We start from the raw sequence: 13,565 nt of genomic DNA, 5'->3' as shown, positions 1-13,565 counted from the left end.
TATATTTGTTTTTGCTGCAGCACATTACAGCCAGTATCTGGCTGTAAATAAAAGAATGAAGACACAAGATAATGTATTTTACCTAATATTTTCAATTTGATGGGTTAAAATATGTATTATTTCATGATAAGCCACATGGAGTTCTGGTAGGGTTAAAAAAGAAAAAAAGAGATGGCAAATTGTCCACTGATGCACCAGATGATGCACCAGTAGATGTTGTGTGTATGGTTCATGTTGTTCACATTAACAATGGTCAGAATACTGTTCTTTCAAATCAGCCTAAATCGTAATGTTGTAATTTTGTAATAATGTAATGGATTGTGAAAAACATAAAATAAAAATACTGGCATCTGGAACACGATGTGTTAATTTTGGACACTGCTGATTGCGTGAACATTACATATTTACAGCTATTAATGTAAAAGATAAATTAAATATTTGAATTACTGGCCTCGCCTAGCCAGCCAGCCAAAGAAGAAGAAGAAAAAAACATAATTATTGTTGAGCCCTGACATGAGAGCCTTTGTCAAGTAATCAGTGTTAGTCATTTAGCAATGCTAGCTCTGCGGTCCCCATTTTGGGAGTTTAAAGACCCCATGAGTAGTAGTCTGAAAGGTGTTTAGTTTCCATTCCCCTCCTTAATGGCCATACTAGAGTGAAACACTGTGATTTATTAGGTTATAAGAGAAGACATGACTGCTTGTATGGTGAGGGTGTACAGTGAGCATAATAAAGGAAATGTTCAAACTTTCTTTCGTTAGTGTCAGCCACACTGCCCCATTCATCCCATTCTCATTTTCACTGTAAAGAAATGTTCCATACAAAGTCTATTTAACACGTAAAGTGATATAAGGTAGAAAAGTGTGTGGTTTACAGGTTTAATTATTGTATTAGATTTCGTTACACCCAGTGCTCTCGACTAATCGGCCCCAGTAATTGTGGACAGAGGGCAGGTGGGCTAGACAGCGTTTGCACAGGTATGAGAGAAATGTCTTCCCACACTCACACCTGTTTTGCCTGAAGGCCCTGGACCACAGAGACCAATCAAAAAAGACAAGGATGATGGGAAAACGGGGAAAAACGAGTTTGGCCTCTCTTCCAAAGGTGACCACAAAACATCAGTGTCGGTAAGTGATTGATCGCTGGAAAAAGAAATAAAAGAAAGGTATTTGGTTGCTTGGATAGCTATGGTATACTCATTTTTCCTTAAAAGCCACATTTTTTATCAGAAAAGACTAAATGTAATTATATAAGGCTGATTATGATTACCACCAGCAGTGCCACTAGGACTAGAACATGCATATCACCCTGATATGTTTTTATATGAATAATAATTACTAAGAACATTGATATTTTTGTTTATCCTTTTTTGTTTTTGACATTTCTCATTTAGAATATATGCAAATATACTCGTTTTTTTAGAGGTTTGTCAGATATTCATGGGGGATCTCACACCCCAAATAATTACATTTGTTTGTACAAATCTATTGTTCTATTTCTTGCTATTTTTTTACAGTACAGGGAAATTCCAGTTTGGAAATGGATCCTGTGAGTGTCAGTCAGGCCTTGGGTGTCATAGTTCTCTGGTATGTTTAAAGAATGTCACCATCGTACATGGCTTTTGTCACTGAGTGTAACCATACTCTGGTATAAACGTGCGGTAAACACTAGAGTAGCGTAATGAATCCTGCTATTGCTCTGTGTGGAATGCTGCGCTGCGGTAAACCCCTGACATCAATATCTGCCTTTTAAATCTGCCAGCTAACTCTCAGCGGTGGTGTTCAGAGGTGTCACGTATCCCAACTGTTCCCTGCATCCTCCCAGCATCTATTGTCACTCGTTTAAGGTGTTATCTAACCCGCTATTCACTCCAGTAACGCATATGCTGCTCACTTCTTTCCATTTGCCAGGACCACTCGTGTTTCAGGAGACAAGAGGATAGATTTGGGGAGGGAAGGGAGATTTTGTTGGAACTAGCATCATGAGGAGGTGTTTCATATCTAGCGTGAGAAAACACTGTGCTTTTTGCTCTTAGTCACCAGACCTGTATGTGTAAGAGTTAAATACTAACTGTTGACTAACTGTAGCTCCCTGCAAACATTGCTAATTGACTTTTTTATATATTAATAATATTTTAGCATACGGGCAGACTATCACAACGTTTTTATTGATTACAATATTTGTTTTTCCAAACAATGGGTTGATGTTACCTTTTCCATTTTTAGGTCTTTGTGCCAAACAATTCACGGAACAGTGTCATCAGTGATTGTCAGTGTGAATTATGTAATTAACTAGCAAGTAACATTTTATTTATTTATTTATTTTTTATTTTTTTCTCTGAGGCACACACACACACATGATTTCCTCTTTGTAGCCAGCTTTTTAATGGAAAACAATTTTGAGGTTCTTTTCAAACAAACAACCAAATTTGTTTGTTTTTGTTTGTTTTATTTTTCCCCTGAGTAATATTAATTGGATGAAAATGTGTCTCTGTCTAGTCCCAGTCTCCACTACCGTTTCACAATTTAGAATAGTGCATTTATTGTGTGTTACTTGTGCTTATATTTCTTATAAAGACAAAAATCAGACTAAACAAAGTGATTGTGGTTGGTGTGGAGTCACCACTCATGTTCCCTCAATACTTTTGTGTTTTATCACCCTTGTTTCCTCTTTTTTGCAACCTGCCTTATTTTTCTCAGAGCCTGAGAACAAATGGAACGATTAGGGAATCCTTCCCAGCTAATCACACTGTGCCGTGGCCACTTCCGCCTTGTTGATTACCACGGAAACCATTAGAGAGAAGAAAGTGGCGGGATGTTTGATGGTGTCCGGCGGCTCAGGGGAGGTCAGAGAGGGGTGTGTGTGATAGGCCATTTAGTCTTCCTGCTCCCATTACTCGAGCATTTCCTCTATCTCACACACACACACACACACACACACACACACACACACACACACACACACACACACACACACCTATAAGACTGGAGCTTCATGCACAGTTATATGATGTGATTATAGAATTTCGGATACTATCTGAGAATGTATCGATGTGTGTGTGTGACAAAATGTTATCAAAAAATTAGTTAAATCATACATATATAAAATATTTTTTTTTAATTGTAAAAATTCAAGAAAGTTTTCAGTTAGTGTTGGGGTGTGGGCTAAGGTCAGGCTGTAGTATTTATAACTAGCTGTATATAAAAAACTAATAGAATTCTATGGAATGTCTCCATTTAGAAAGCTAAGTAAACAAGTATGTGTGTGTGTGCGTGTGTCCAGGAAGGTCAGAGCTTGACCTAGGATTGCCTGGCTGCACGAGCAATGTGTGTGATTGTGTGTTATTACACGTGTATGCACACTTATTGTATATATAGACTAATTCAGTCTATGCTCATTTTGGTTTCTTCACGCTAGTCAAAAAACTGAAGTTTCAGGAAAGAGTCAAATGGAAAGGAGTTTGTTGGTCCTTCACTCCATTACTCGCGCACTCCCACACACACACACACACACACACACACACACACACACACACACACACACACACACACACACATCTAAGTCTGGACACTAATCATTACCATACCACAAACTATTACTATAGCAATAGAGCGCTCGATCGTATTGCACTCAGAACTACCCACAGTGACCTTCATGGGCTATCAGGGATTCACACGCTTTCATGTCAGCTGAACCTGTATATACAGTAATGGTCTAACTTTTCGATAAATAAAATGAAAAATAATTTCAATGTTTTTTTGTTTTTTTTTCAAAATCAATCAAGTAGTCTGTCCCTCCATTGAAAGTAATTCTGTCAAAAGTTCAAAAAGGGATCATCAAAGTAATCCATATGATATAGTCATTTTAATCCAAGTCTTCTAAAGAGATACAGTACTCTGGATGGTAACACTTTATTTTGATGGTTCCCTTTAGACATTCTGTTGACCATTAGCAACTTTGCAACACTACCATTCATTAGAGTATTAGTAGACTGCCTGTTTAATATTTGCTAACACTTTATTTGAATGGTCCCCCAAAAGACCACTGACCATTCTACTGACTATAAGTAGACTAAAAGTATGTAAATTTCTTCTAACTCTATCCTCTTTACTAATACTCTACAAATACTCTAATTAGAGTATAATAAACAGAAAGGTGTGCACCGGGCATTGATACCAGCATACAATAGGCTACATCATGCAATACAACACCATTATTTTGTGTGCTATAATAATATTTGTATAAATTTACGCCATTCTGGATTTTGGCATTTGCTTGTATGGCTCTGAATTTCAAAACACCTCTCAAAATTCTTTTTACGGATGCGAAACACTCAGAAAATTGAACACGATCCGATTTTTTTTTTATGACAGACGGAAGTTTCGGAGGCAGTGTGTAAACGTGATTGACACAAATGTGAGGTCGAATTTATTTTGTAAAGTGTGAAGATTTTGAACAAGAATTTTGTACTTAACCCATGACCTTAACCCATGAACACATTTAAGTTATGCATTTATTTGCAAATAAACACTGATCAACGAACATACATAGATTTCTTCATATATGGTACGAGAAAGATCAACTGTACTTGCTTGACATGCAAGAAGAAACCTCAATGGTTATTGCAGAAGCTCAGACATGTTTGTGTGAACATACTTCACTCTTGTGTATCATCTACACATGCTTGACCTTTAGTTTACCATATTTGATGTCCTCTATGTATGTGAGTTGTAAGCAAAAGCATAGCAATGCCCACCCTACCATCAGAAAATATAAAAATCAAGTTTCTTTTGGGATTTGCTTTTCTATAAAATTCTCAGAAACCCCCTGCAGTTTCATCATGGACCTCTAGGAGCTGGTGAACAAATTTTTCACCCGCAATGCATCTCTCCTCACTTCCCCTATTGTAGTCTGATGTCTCTATGCATTTCTCCACCAACATGCCCACAGTTTACAGCACAGCCCATGGGTATGGTCCCAGATGGCCACACTAGCGTTTGCTCTGTTTGGGGATGATGGGGTGTGATCTCAGTATAAGATGGGTGACATATGCCTCCTCGCTCTGTTTAGGCAACCAGCAGAGAATCATAGCTAATAAATGAAGACGGAATACCACAACAACTCATACCTCCAAAACTATGAGAAGACCATGAATAAATGTGCTCCAAGAACCTCAACTCATGTCAGTCAGTTGGTAATAACAGTTGATAATATTAGCAAAGGTAATAGCATGCCTCTCCACAACAAGCTAAGTGCAAAGTTTACTTTTGAATACATTTTGAACCAAACCTGAACCTTGGGAGCAAGAAGTATAGAAATAGTGATGCAATAGTCACCAGTGTGATTCTCAGGAGACACACAGCACACATCAAAACTTACTTAAATACTTAGAATTTAAGTTGTTTTACTCTATCAAATAAATAAATATATGTGTACTCATTTTTTTTATATATATATAAATAATATGTGTGATATAACGGATATGTGAGCAACTTAATGACAGTGCTGAGATAACCTCAGAATATAGACTCTGGAACAATCATCAGGGAAATTCCTCAAACAGGAGTCATTACCCAGAAACCTGAGCAGCTCTTCATTGTAATGTGAGAGATGATTATAGCTCTTGAAAGCTCTTTTGCAGATCAAGCTACAGCTCCCTTTTGTAGCACCACATTCTTTCAGAAATATGTAAAAATACCAATAGAAAACCATGGACAAATTACTGTTACACTCCAAATGTTGGAGAACCTGATCTGGATTAAGTGAAAACAGACTCTTTGGTTTCAGAAACTGAATCCAGCTTTTGTTCTCTTGTGCTGTGGTTTAACATTTGTTTATGCTGAAACAGTCTACTGTTCATCCGAGGGCTGCAACCCACAACCGTGGAAGAGGAAGTGGAGCTGATCTACAGGTGTAAGGAAAATGGCAAAAAAAAAAAACTACCCTTGGATTTATAGTCATTTAACTCGCTGTTCAATTTCCTGTTTCTATCAGGCTAAAATGTTTCAAAATGTTTTTGGTTTAAGGCTGAGGATGAAAATGTTACTTCTCCAATTTATAACATATTTAGTTTGGAGTTCCCAGTTATGGTTCAGTGAACTTTATCTCATATATTTATCCTTAAAATGTCCTATAATAAATAAAAATATACATCGATTTAAACAAAGTATGATATGTTGCTGAGATCTAATAGAAGACATAAGATTATTAGTTTTTTTTGTTTTTCTCAAGCAAAGATCTCTATTTATTCTTTATTTAATCGCACTATTGTCTGGGAGAACAATTAATAATAAAGAGGTCTCATCTGTCTTCCTGTTCTGATATTTACCCCTTTTCGGTTCCCTTTATCCTTATTTAAAGTGCGTCTTTCCTTTGTTTTTCGTTCAAGTCCTACATTTGCGTTTAATCTGTGGCTGATTGTCTCTTATTGGGGAAGTGCCTCAAGATTCTAACAGGATCAAAACAGCATTTCAGGGAAGAAAACAAATAAAGCACATTGTGTTCTCAGGGCCGTATCACCTCCTGGACGCTGGCAATTTTGCCCTGAATGGCCATGCTCTTCAGTTTTATGTGAATTGCAAATTAATCGTGATTTACAATTGTCAGTGGCCCATGGGATTCAAAACTTTTGCAAGGGTCAAAACAGAGGTTAAATAAAAGAAACCCACCCAGCACGATGGTCTAATCCATGACTCTCAATGAACCAGACAGGAGGATGGAGGAAAGACAGAGAAACAGAGCGAGAGGTCTGTCGTGTAGACTAATTGCGATTAAGATAAGTAAGTGTAAAATAGTTTGATGGTGGTCTTTAATCACTGCCATTTTCTTCTTAAGTGTAATGTGCACCATGTGAGAGCTGGACGCTCAACGTCCCAGAATCAGGGTATTTATGTTTGTCAGTCTCATGTCCGGGGATTACACATTACACTAGATCAGCAACAATATTCCATTATGGTAATACTATCTGGTTCATGAGAAAGAGAAGAGAGATGTTGTTGACCTCTAGGGGTGGTGCGATGGTCCAGCTCATTTAACATGAAGGATGAGCACACTGATTCTAGATGTACTCCACTACTCATCCTCTATATTTAGACTGATACTGTATGGAAACAAGTAAAGTGAAGTAAACTCATATACATAGGTCTTTCCCAGGTGGGTCTTTTTCTAATTGCTGGGCTGATGTAATGCAACTGCAAAACTCATTTATTTTTCTCATTACGGCATTATTTATTTATTTATTTATTGTATTTCTCTTTCATTCTGATAACACTATTAATACAAGATAATAAGTTAGAGGTCAAAATGAGATAATTGTAAGGTCTACTTATCTATATATCTTCTGTCTGTCTCTATGAAGGAAATCTGGATGGAGACACAAAAAAACAAACAAACCAACAACTAGGCACAATAACACGTGCATGCGCACAAACACACATAAATCAATATGTTGTGACTAGTTTACATTTGAGGCATGTGAACTGGAGGAAACTGGGTCTGTAGCTTAGATTTCTTATCAATATATGATATGTTTATGAGCATGCACAAGAGAATGTTCTTACTCAATTTAGTAGGGTGTTCACCCATCATAAACTTCTAAAAATATAGCAAACACATTGCCTATTACAAAGTAAAAAATGTAAATTAGATTAAGGTTTAACAATAAAGAATGGTGGTTTAAACTTCAGTCAAGAGTATGTTCATGCATATTGTCATCTAGTCCTCAGAAGTTCATATTTAAACTGCTAGTGAGTTGGACAAACCTTTAATCAATGGCATATTTAGATATCTCAAATAAATTAAGAACCACAGGTTCTGTTCCAGTGTTTTATTTAACATATACTTAACCGTACATGTTTTTCGTTGTATCATGTGTCAGGTCATATATCTACTGATGATGTACTGACAATCAAATATACAATAAAATGATTTCCTGCTGCTATAAGAAACCACAATAATCAATGCTGAACTGAACTAGTAAGCAATTCTGTGAACTTTTATTTAGTGAGGCTGAAACCATCAAATTGAATAAAACAAAATGATGCATCCAAATGAAAGCAAAATAGCCCATTGTATGGTTTATTCTGATCGATTCTGGGCTCAGTTCTCTTTCAAATGTCCAAAAACAGTCAGAAGAATATTGTGCAACTTTGTATAACATTTTTTCCTCCCTGAAGCTGTGTATATAGTAGCAATAGATCTGTTGATATTTGATCTGTGTTTATGTCCTGTGGGAGTCGAGAAGGTGGCAGGGACTTACCCCGTCTATTCTGTACACCGCGGGGTCATCTCTCTCTCTCTTTCTCTCGCTATCGCTTTCCATTTGCATTTCTCATTCTACAGGCATGTCACATAAACAAAAACTGGCTTGCAGCTACGAAACAACGGCCACACGTCAGACATCAACCATGCGTCTTTTCCTGCACAAGACAAAAAGAGGAGCTTGTCCAGTAACAAAATAAAGGAGTAAAATAAGAAATCAAGCAGAACGCTGAGGTTTGCATGGCCTTAAGGGGTTTCTGTGTAGATGAGGACACACATGCAGTCATCATATCAGCTTATTTACCACATCACATCATCTTAACCTGTGTCTGCGTATGTCTCCGGGTCCTGAGAGTCACTAAACAGATTTATATTTAAGTTTAAAAAATGATAACTTCTTTCAAATGTCTTTTTTTTCACTCTATTAATTCTTAAAATTACAGAGGATAAGGTTAGTGTTGGGTTAAGACTAAGATTTGACTTTGCATTGCCTACATAACTAGCCTATAGTCTAAAATTCAATTAAATTTTCAAATATCAATTCTAATATTGTTTTAAGCTTTTTACTTTTGTTTCTTGAATCAAAATGAGTGGGCAGGTCCACACCAAATCTACGCTCACAAAACTTACATTAGATTCCAGATTTACATGGAATTTAAATGCTTATAATATACAATGTTATACATATTGCTCACCACACAGTACTTGTGTGATCATTAAATATTTTTGATAGTTTTATGACAATTTCAGCTATCATTAAGAATGTAGTGAGAACAAATGTTACTGTTCTACAGAATTCTGCAGATTTTTCACTAAAAAAAGCATATAAAATGTTAGAAAAAATTACTACATATGAACTCAGACTTCTAATGCATTATTTTAAAATAAATAAACACTATAGAAACCTAGAGACTATAGGTACATAATAGAGAACAACAGTGACCATTCACTTTTTCAGGAGCGTACAAATTTTGATTTGAAGAAACATGTAAAAAACATATACATACTTACAGCCATTGGTTAAAAGCTATATTTAAGTTAAATATAACTTATAAGTTAAAACGGTAACACTTTAATTCAGGGAACACATATTCACTATTAACTAGTTGTTCATTAGCATGCACATTGCATTTTAGCATAAGCATATTAGCTGTTTATTAGCAATTATAAAGCATGTATAATGCCTTATTCGGCATGACCATATTCTAGATCTCTTAACCCTGTCTTATACCTAAACATATGTCATTAAAGGTGGGGGTGGGGGGGGGAGACGCTATTTTTATTTATCTATACATCCAGTGAGATCATTTCATTCAGAATATCAAATAACCAACAGAAGCAGGAAGAAGCCAATCAGAGTTCAAAGTCTGTCTGGATTAGTTTCATGCTACTCCTCTACCTGTCTTTAGTTTCCCATCATTCTGTCCCATCATACACGTTTCTGCGTGCCCGTGATGGACTTGTCGCATTCCATGGAAATCAAATGGTGGGAATACCTCCCGTGCTATTCTCAAATCATCTCAAACGCGTTGTGCCACGCTTAGCACAGAACACCCACAATCCAGTGTTTTACGGTTTGTCGGGGGGGTTGGGGGCGTCTCTAAAGAACATTATACCTTTTTACAGCCACATCATTGGGTTACAATGCTCACATGTTCCTCTAATAATTTGAGCGTGCTTTCCAGTGTATTCAAACGGCTTAGGTGTGTGCAACGAAGCGATTGGAGGCTTGCATTCAGGTCTCTACATGAATCTAAATCGATTAACGTACGTTTTTTTGTCGTTTTGTTTTGTTTGTTTTTTTGGGGCATGGCAATTCCTCCCAAGATTTGCCACCATAAAGGGGCTTGAGCTTAGGCCCATGCTCCTTTCCAAACCTTCCAAGAACGTTGATAAGCAGATCCCCGAATGAAATCTCCTCGTTCCCGGCTGCGTCTGCCTCTAATCGTTTTATTTACAGTTACAATAAAAGACGAGTCTGTAATGGCTGGGTGACATAATAAGCGGCGCAGGAACAATCGGAAAACAGTCCTAAGCGCATTCCAATTTTCGCATTAGGCTAATCGTGGAGAGGAAGGAAATAAAGACATCAGTTGGATGAAACGAGCGTAATTGGAGAATAATGTAGTTAGTTTGCTCTAATCTTCTGCATAATATTAAAATGTTCTCAGTGCTCCCCAGCTGCAAGCAATCAGTCGCTCTGGAGGGGGAAGACAAGGAAAGAAAGCGAGAGAGAGAGAGAGAGAGAGAGAGAGAGAGAGAGAGAGAGAGAGAAGCTCCATGTATGTGTCTGTTAGCAACATTGCTTTAGCATTTTGAGAGAACGGAGCACTTGTCTGTACATACTTGACGGGAGTAGCTAAGTAAAAGAAGCAATACTACTAACTTCACTACATTTTTCATTAGTGTGACAGTAGCTCAGCTGTGTTCATAATAGTGTTGCTTCTCCAGTAACAGCCTATTTCTTTCAACAAGTAGCAGTTTGCTTTGACATAACACTACATCAATGTTGTTGTTTTTTATGTAACATTATTCCGCGCACAGCTTTCAAATGAATAAGCCGAGACGATAATCAAACACTAGAAAGTCTCCTAAATGATTCTTAAATAGCGTTGGATGTGTTCATTTAGTGAGTCAGTTTGTTTGGATGATTCACTGAAATGGTTCCAATAAATGGTTGACTCATTCATTTGAATTAATTCTCACTTGTGTTCCTGGAACTGGGAACTACTATTCTTTATCACTATATTTATAGTTTATTCTTGTTAAGGATGTTTTGCCGGTTGTGTGTATATTAAATATAGTAGCTGGTTTTTTGTGCCATTCTGTTATTTAACCTACTCATATAATCAGATAATTTAAAAGTTATTGCCTACTTATATAACCTTGTTAGGTTATATATAATTGGTTAGTAAAAGCCTAGTTGTTTTTTCACAGTAGTTAAACTACTTTAAACCGTGAGCATGCAGCTTGAGGCTGTGCAAACCAGTTTCAAAGAAGCTTCTCTAACACTAGCTGTTGAGCATTACTAAATCAATAAGGGAAATTCATGGCTTCATGGATGGAGATACTAAAAAATGCAAAGGTGTTAGCATTAGCTCATAACTTGCTAGCTTACATGCTGTAACACACACATACATTCAAGCAATACTCTTGGATTCCTGTTCCTGTTTCTTGGATAAGGCCTTGTTTCATCAATTGTCGTTACTGATTATCCGTAAACTAGTGAACACTTCCTTCTTTGGCATGTGTCATGGCTTTATCATCGTGCTGTACTATTGACAAGCATCCAGCACAAAGAATGAAAGAAAACTGAATGAATCTTTTGTATTTTCTATCATATTATTTGTTGAAGTTATAGCAGACTTCACTGTCTTGAGAGTATGCGTCGGCCAGTAGCAGAATTAAAGCCAGGTTATTTGTTCTCCCTGTGGTTTCTCTCATCTGTGATTTCAAGCCTTCCTTCGCTCTGAGGGTGTTTTTTACTCCCGTTATTGTGCAGGAAATTGTCATTAGTCAGTGGAACAAATAACGTGAAAACCGCCGTGGTTGCCTTTGCTCCGCATCAAAACACAACAATGAATTAATCAAATTAAAATTCCTTGTTATGCGATTTTGCTTTAATTTCCACAACCAAGCCCCTATTTAGTATTTGACAAAACCAAAATGGGGAAGTCACAGTTAAAGGCCTCAGTAACAGTGTTATATTAGGAAAGAATTATCAATCCTTTAAGCTAATTTGGATAACTTGGAAACCATAAAAGTAAGCTAGCGAAATTCAGTATTTGCTAAGCTTCTGCTATTTTCACACGTCTTTAACTGCAGCAGCCACTTAATGGACTTTGTTTTTGCTTATTGATTGACTGCCATAGAGACATTAAATCCAATTCAAATTATTCTGACTCTACAAAAGCTATTACAAATGGCTAAAGAACTGTAAAAGTGTTGTACAGAGACATGTAGGGTCTCTCAAAGGCCTGCTGTATTTTACTTTAAATATCTGTGATCCAGAGACTACTTAAATGATCAAAAGCCTGTAGAAATTATATTTTTTGATATATATACACACATATATATATATATATATATATATATATATTATATATATATATATATATATATATATATATATATATATATATATATATATATATAATGAACGCATTAATGTATTTGTTGCTCATGTTGTCTCAAATATGCAACTCTCATTAAACACACATTCTGCTAACTTTTTGCTACAAAACAGTAGCATTGTGAATATCCTTTAAAATAAAGCAATTTTTAAGTATCTAATTTATAAATGGCCCTGAAAACAGCCAATTTTCAAGGAATAGAAAAAAAAAATACTAATAATTTACATTTACCCAACCTCTTGTCTTTTGAAGCCATTGCAATTTTTTTTGGGTGATGTCCAAGCTGCTATGAATAAACATGAATGTCAACCATATCTGTCATTATTTTCATTGAATAACTACATTTCAGTCTGTTCCTCACATAAAGTTTCAGGTCATATGGAGTACTGTTATGATGCTTATTATTTTTCTGATATTTTGGATCCCAACAACTTTTATTCTGTGGAAGCAATTCCTTTGTCTTCCATGATGGTGCATAAATGACAGAATAATCTTCATTTTTGAGTGAACGATTTTTGTTCTCTAAACCCTGCAACACAGGCCAAAGTTGAAAATGTCCATGTTCTGGTCTAGTCCTGCTTTCTGTTTTAACGTTCTTCTCTCCTCTCTGTACATATTCTAGCAATGGAGGCGGCTGCCATATGCCCTCCCAAAGCCAAGTGCGGGCCCGAAGCGCTGGTGTATTGCAGTCATTAGCCCCTCACGCCGTCAAGCTCCAAACTCATTTAGCCTCATGCTGGACCTTCATTATGATAGACTTGTATCAGATGGCATCTCTGGCTGGGCACAGGCTCAGGGCGAGAGGGGGAGAGTAAGGCCGCAGCCATGGCCCGCTCCTGCCCCAGCGGGTGGGTGGAGGGGGTGGTGAGAGAGAAGCAGATGTAGTGGTGGGGGTTTATGCTAGACCACCACAGAGGAAGAAAACATCGGAGACCTCCGAGACTCCTTGCACTAGCTTTGTTGCATTTGTTTTCTGTTTTTTTTTTTTTTGCATAAATATCTGCTACTGACACACACAACATGCCACACACACAGTGATGGGCCAGGGACAACCCTGCATATATCAACAGAACACTTAAAAACAATACACACATTCACGTTTGCAAATGTATATATATATATATATATATATATATATATATATATATATATATATATATATATATATATATA

General features: G+C 36.7%; 1 long non-coding RNA gene across 2 annotated transcripts in view; it reads right to left on the bottom strand.

Moving 5' to 3' along the window:
• Positions 1–3,901: 3,901 nt before the first annotated feature.
• The window catches only part of LOC107550017 (uncharacterized), a 19,199-nt gene continuing 9,535 nt past the window's right edge, over positions 3,902–13,565 (bottom strand). Inside the window, exon 3 of one of the 2 annotated variants that reach the window (XR_001604616.1) lies at positions 3,902–3,965. This is a non-coding gene — a long non-coding RNA (uncharacterized lncRNA). The remainder of the gene's footprint in view (positions 3,966–13,565) is intronic. The other variant, XR_001604617.1, reaches the window with a different exon arrangement.

This window comes from Sinocyclocheilus grahami, unplaced genomic scaffold (assembly GCF_001515645.1).
Source record: "Sinocyclocheilus grahami isolate Dianchi unplaced genomic scaffold, SAMN03320097.WGS_v1.1 scaffold385.1, whole genome shotgun sequence".
Taxonomy (NCBI): Eukaryota; Metazoa; Chordata; class Actinopteri; order Cypriniformes; family Cyprinidae; genus Sinocyclocheilus; species Sinocyclocheilus grahami.
This window is presented reverse-complemented; position numbering and strand designations above follow the sequence as displayed.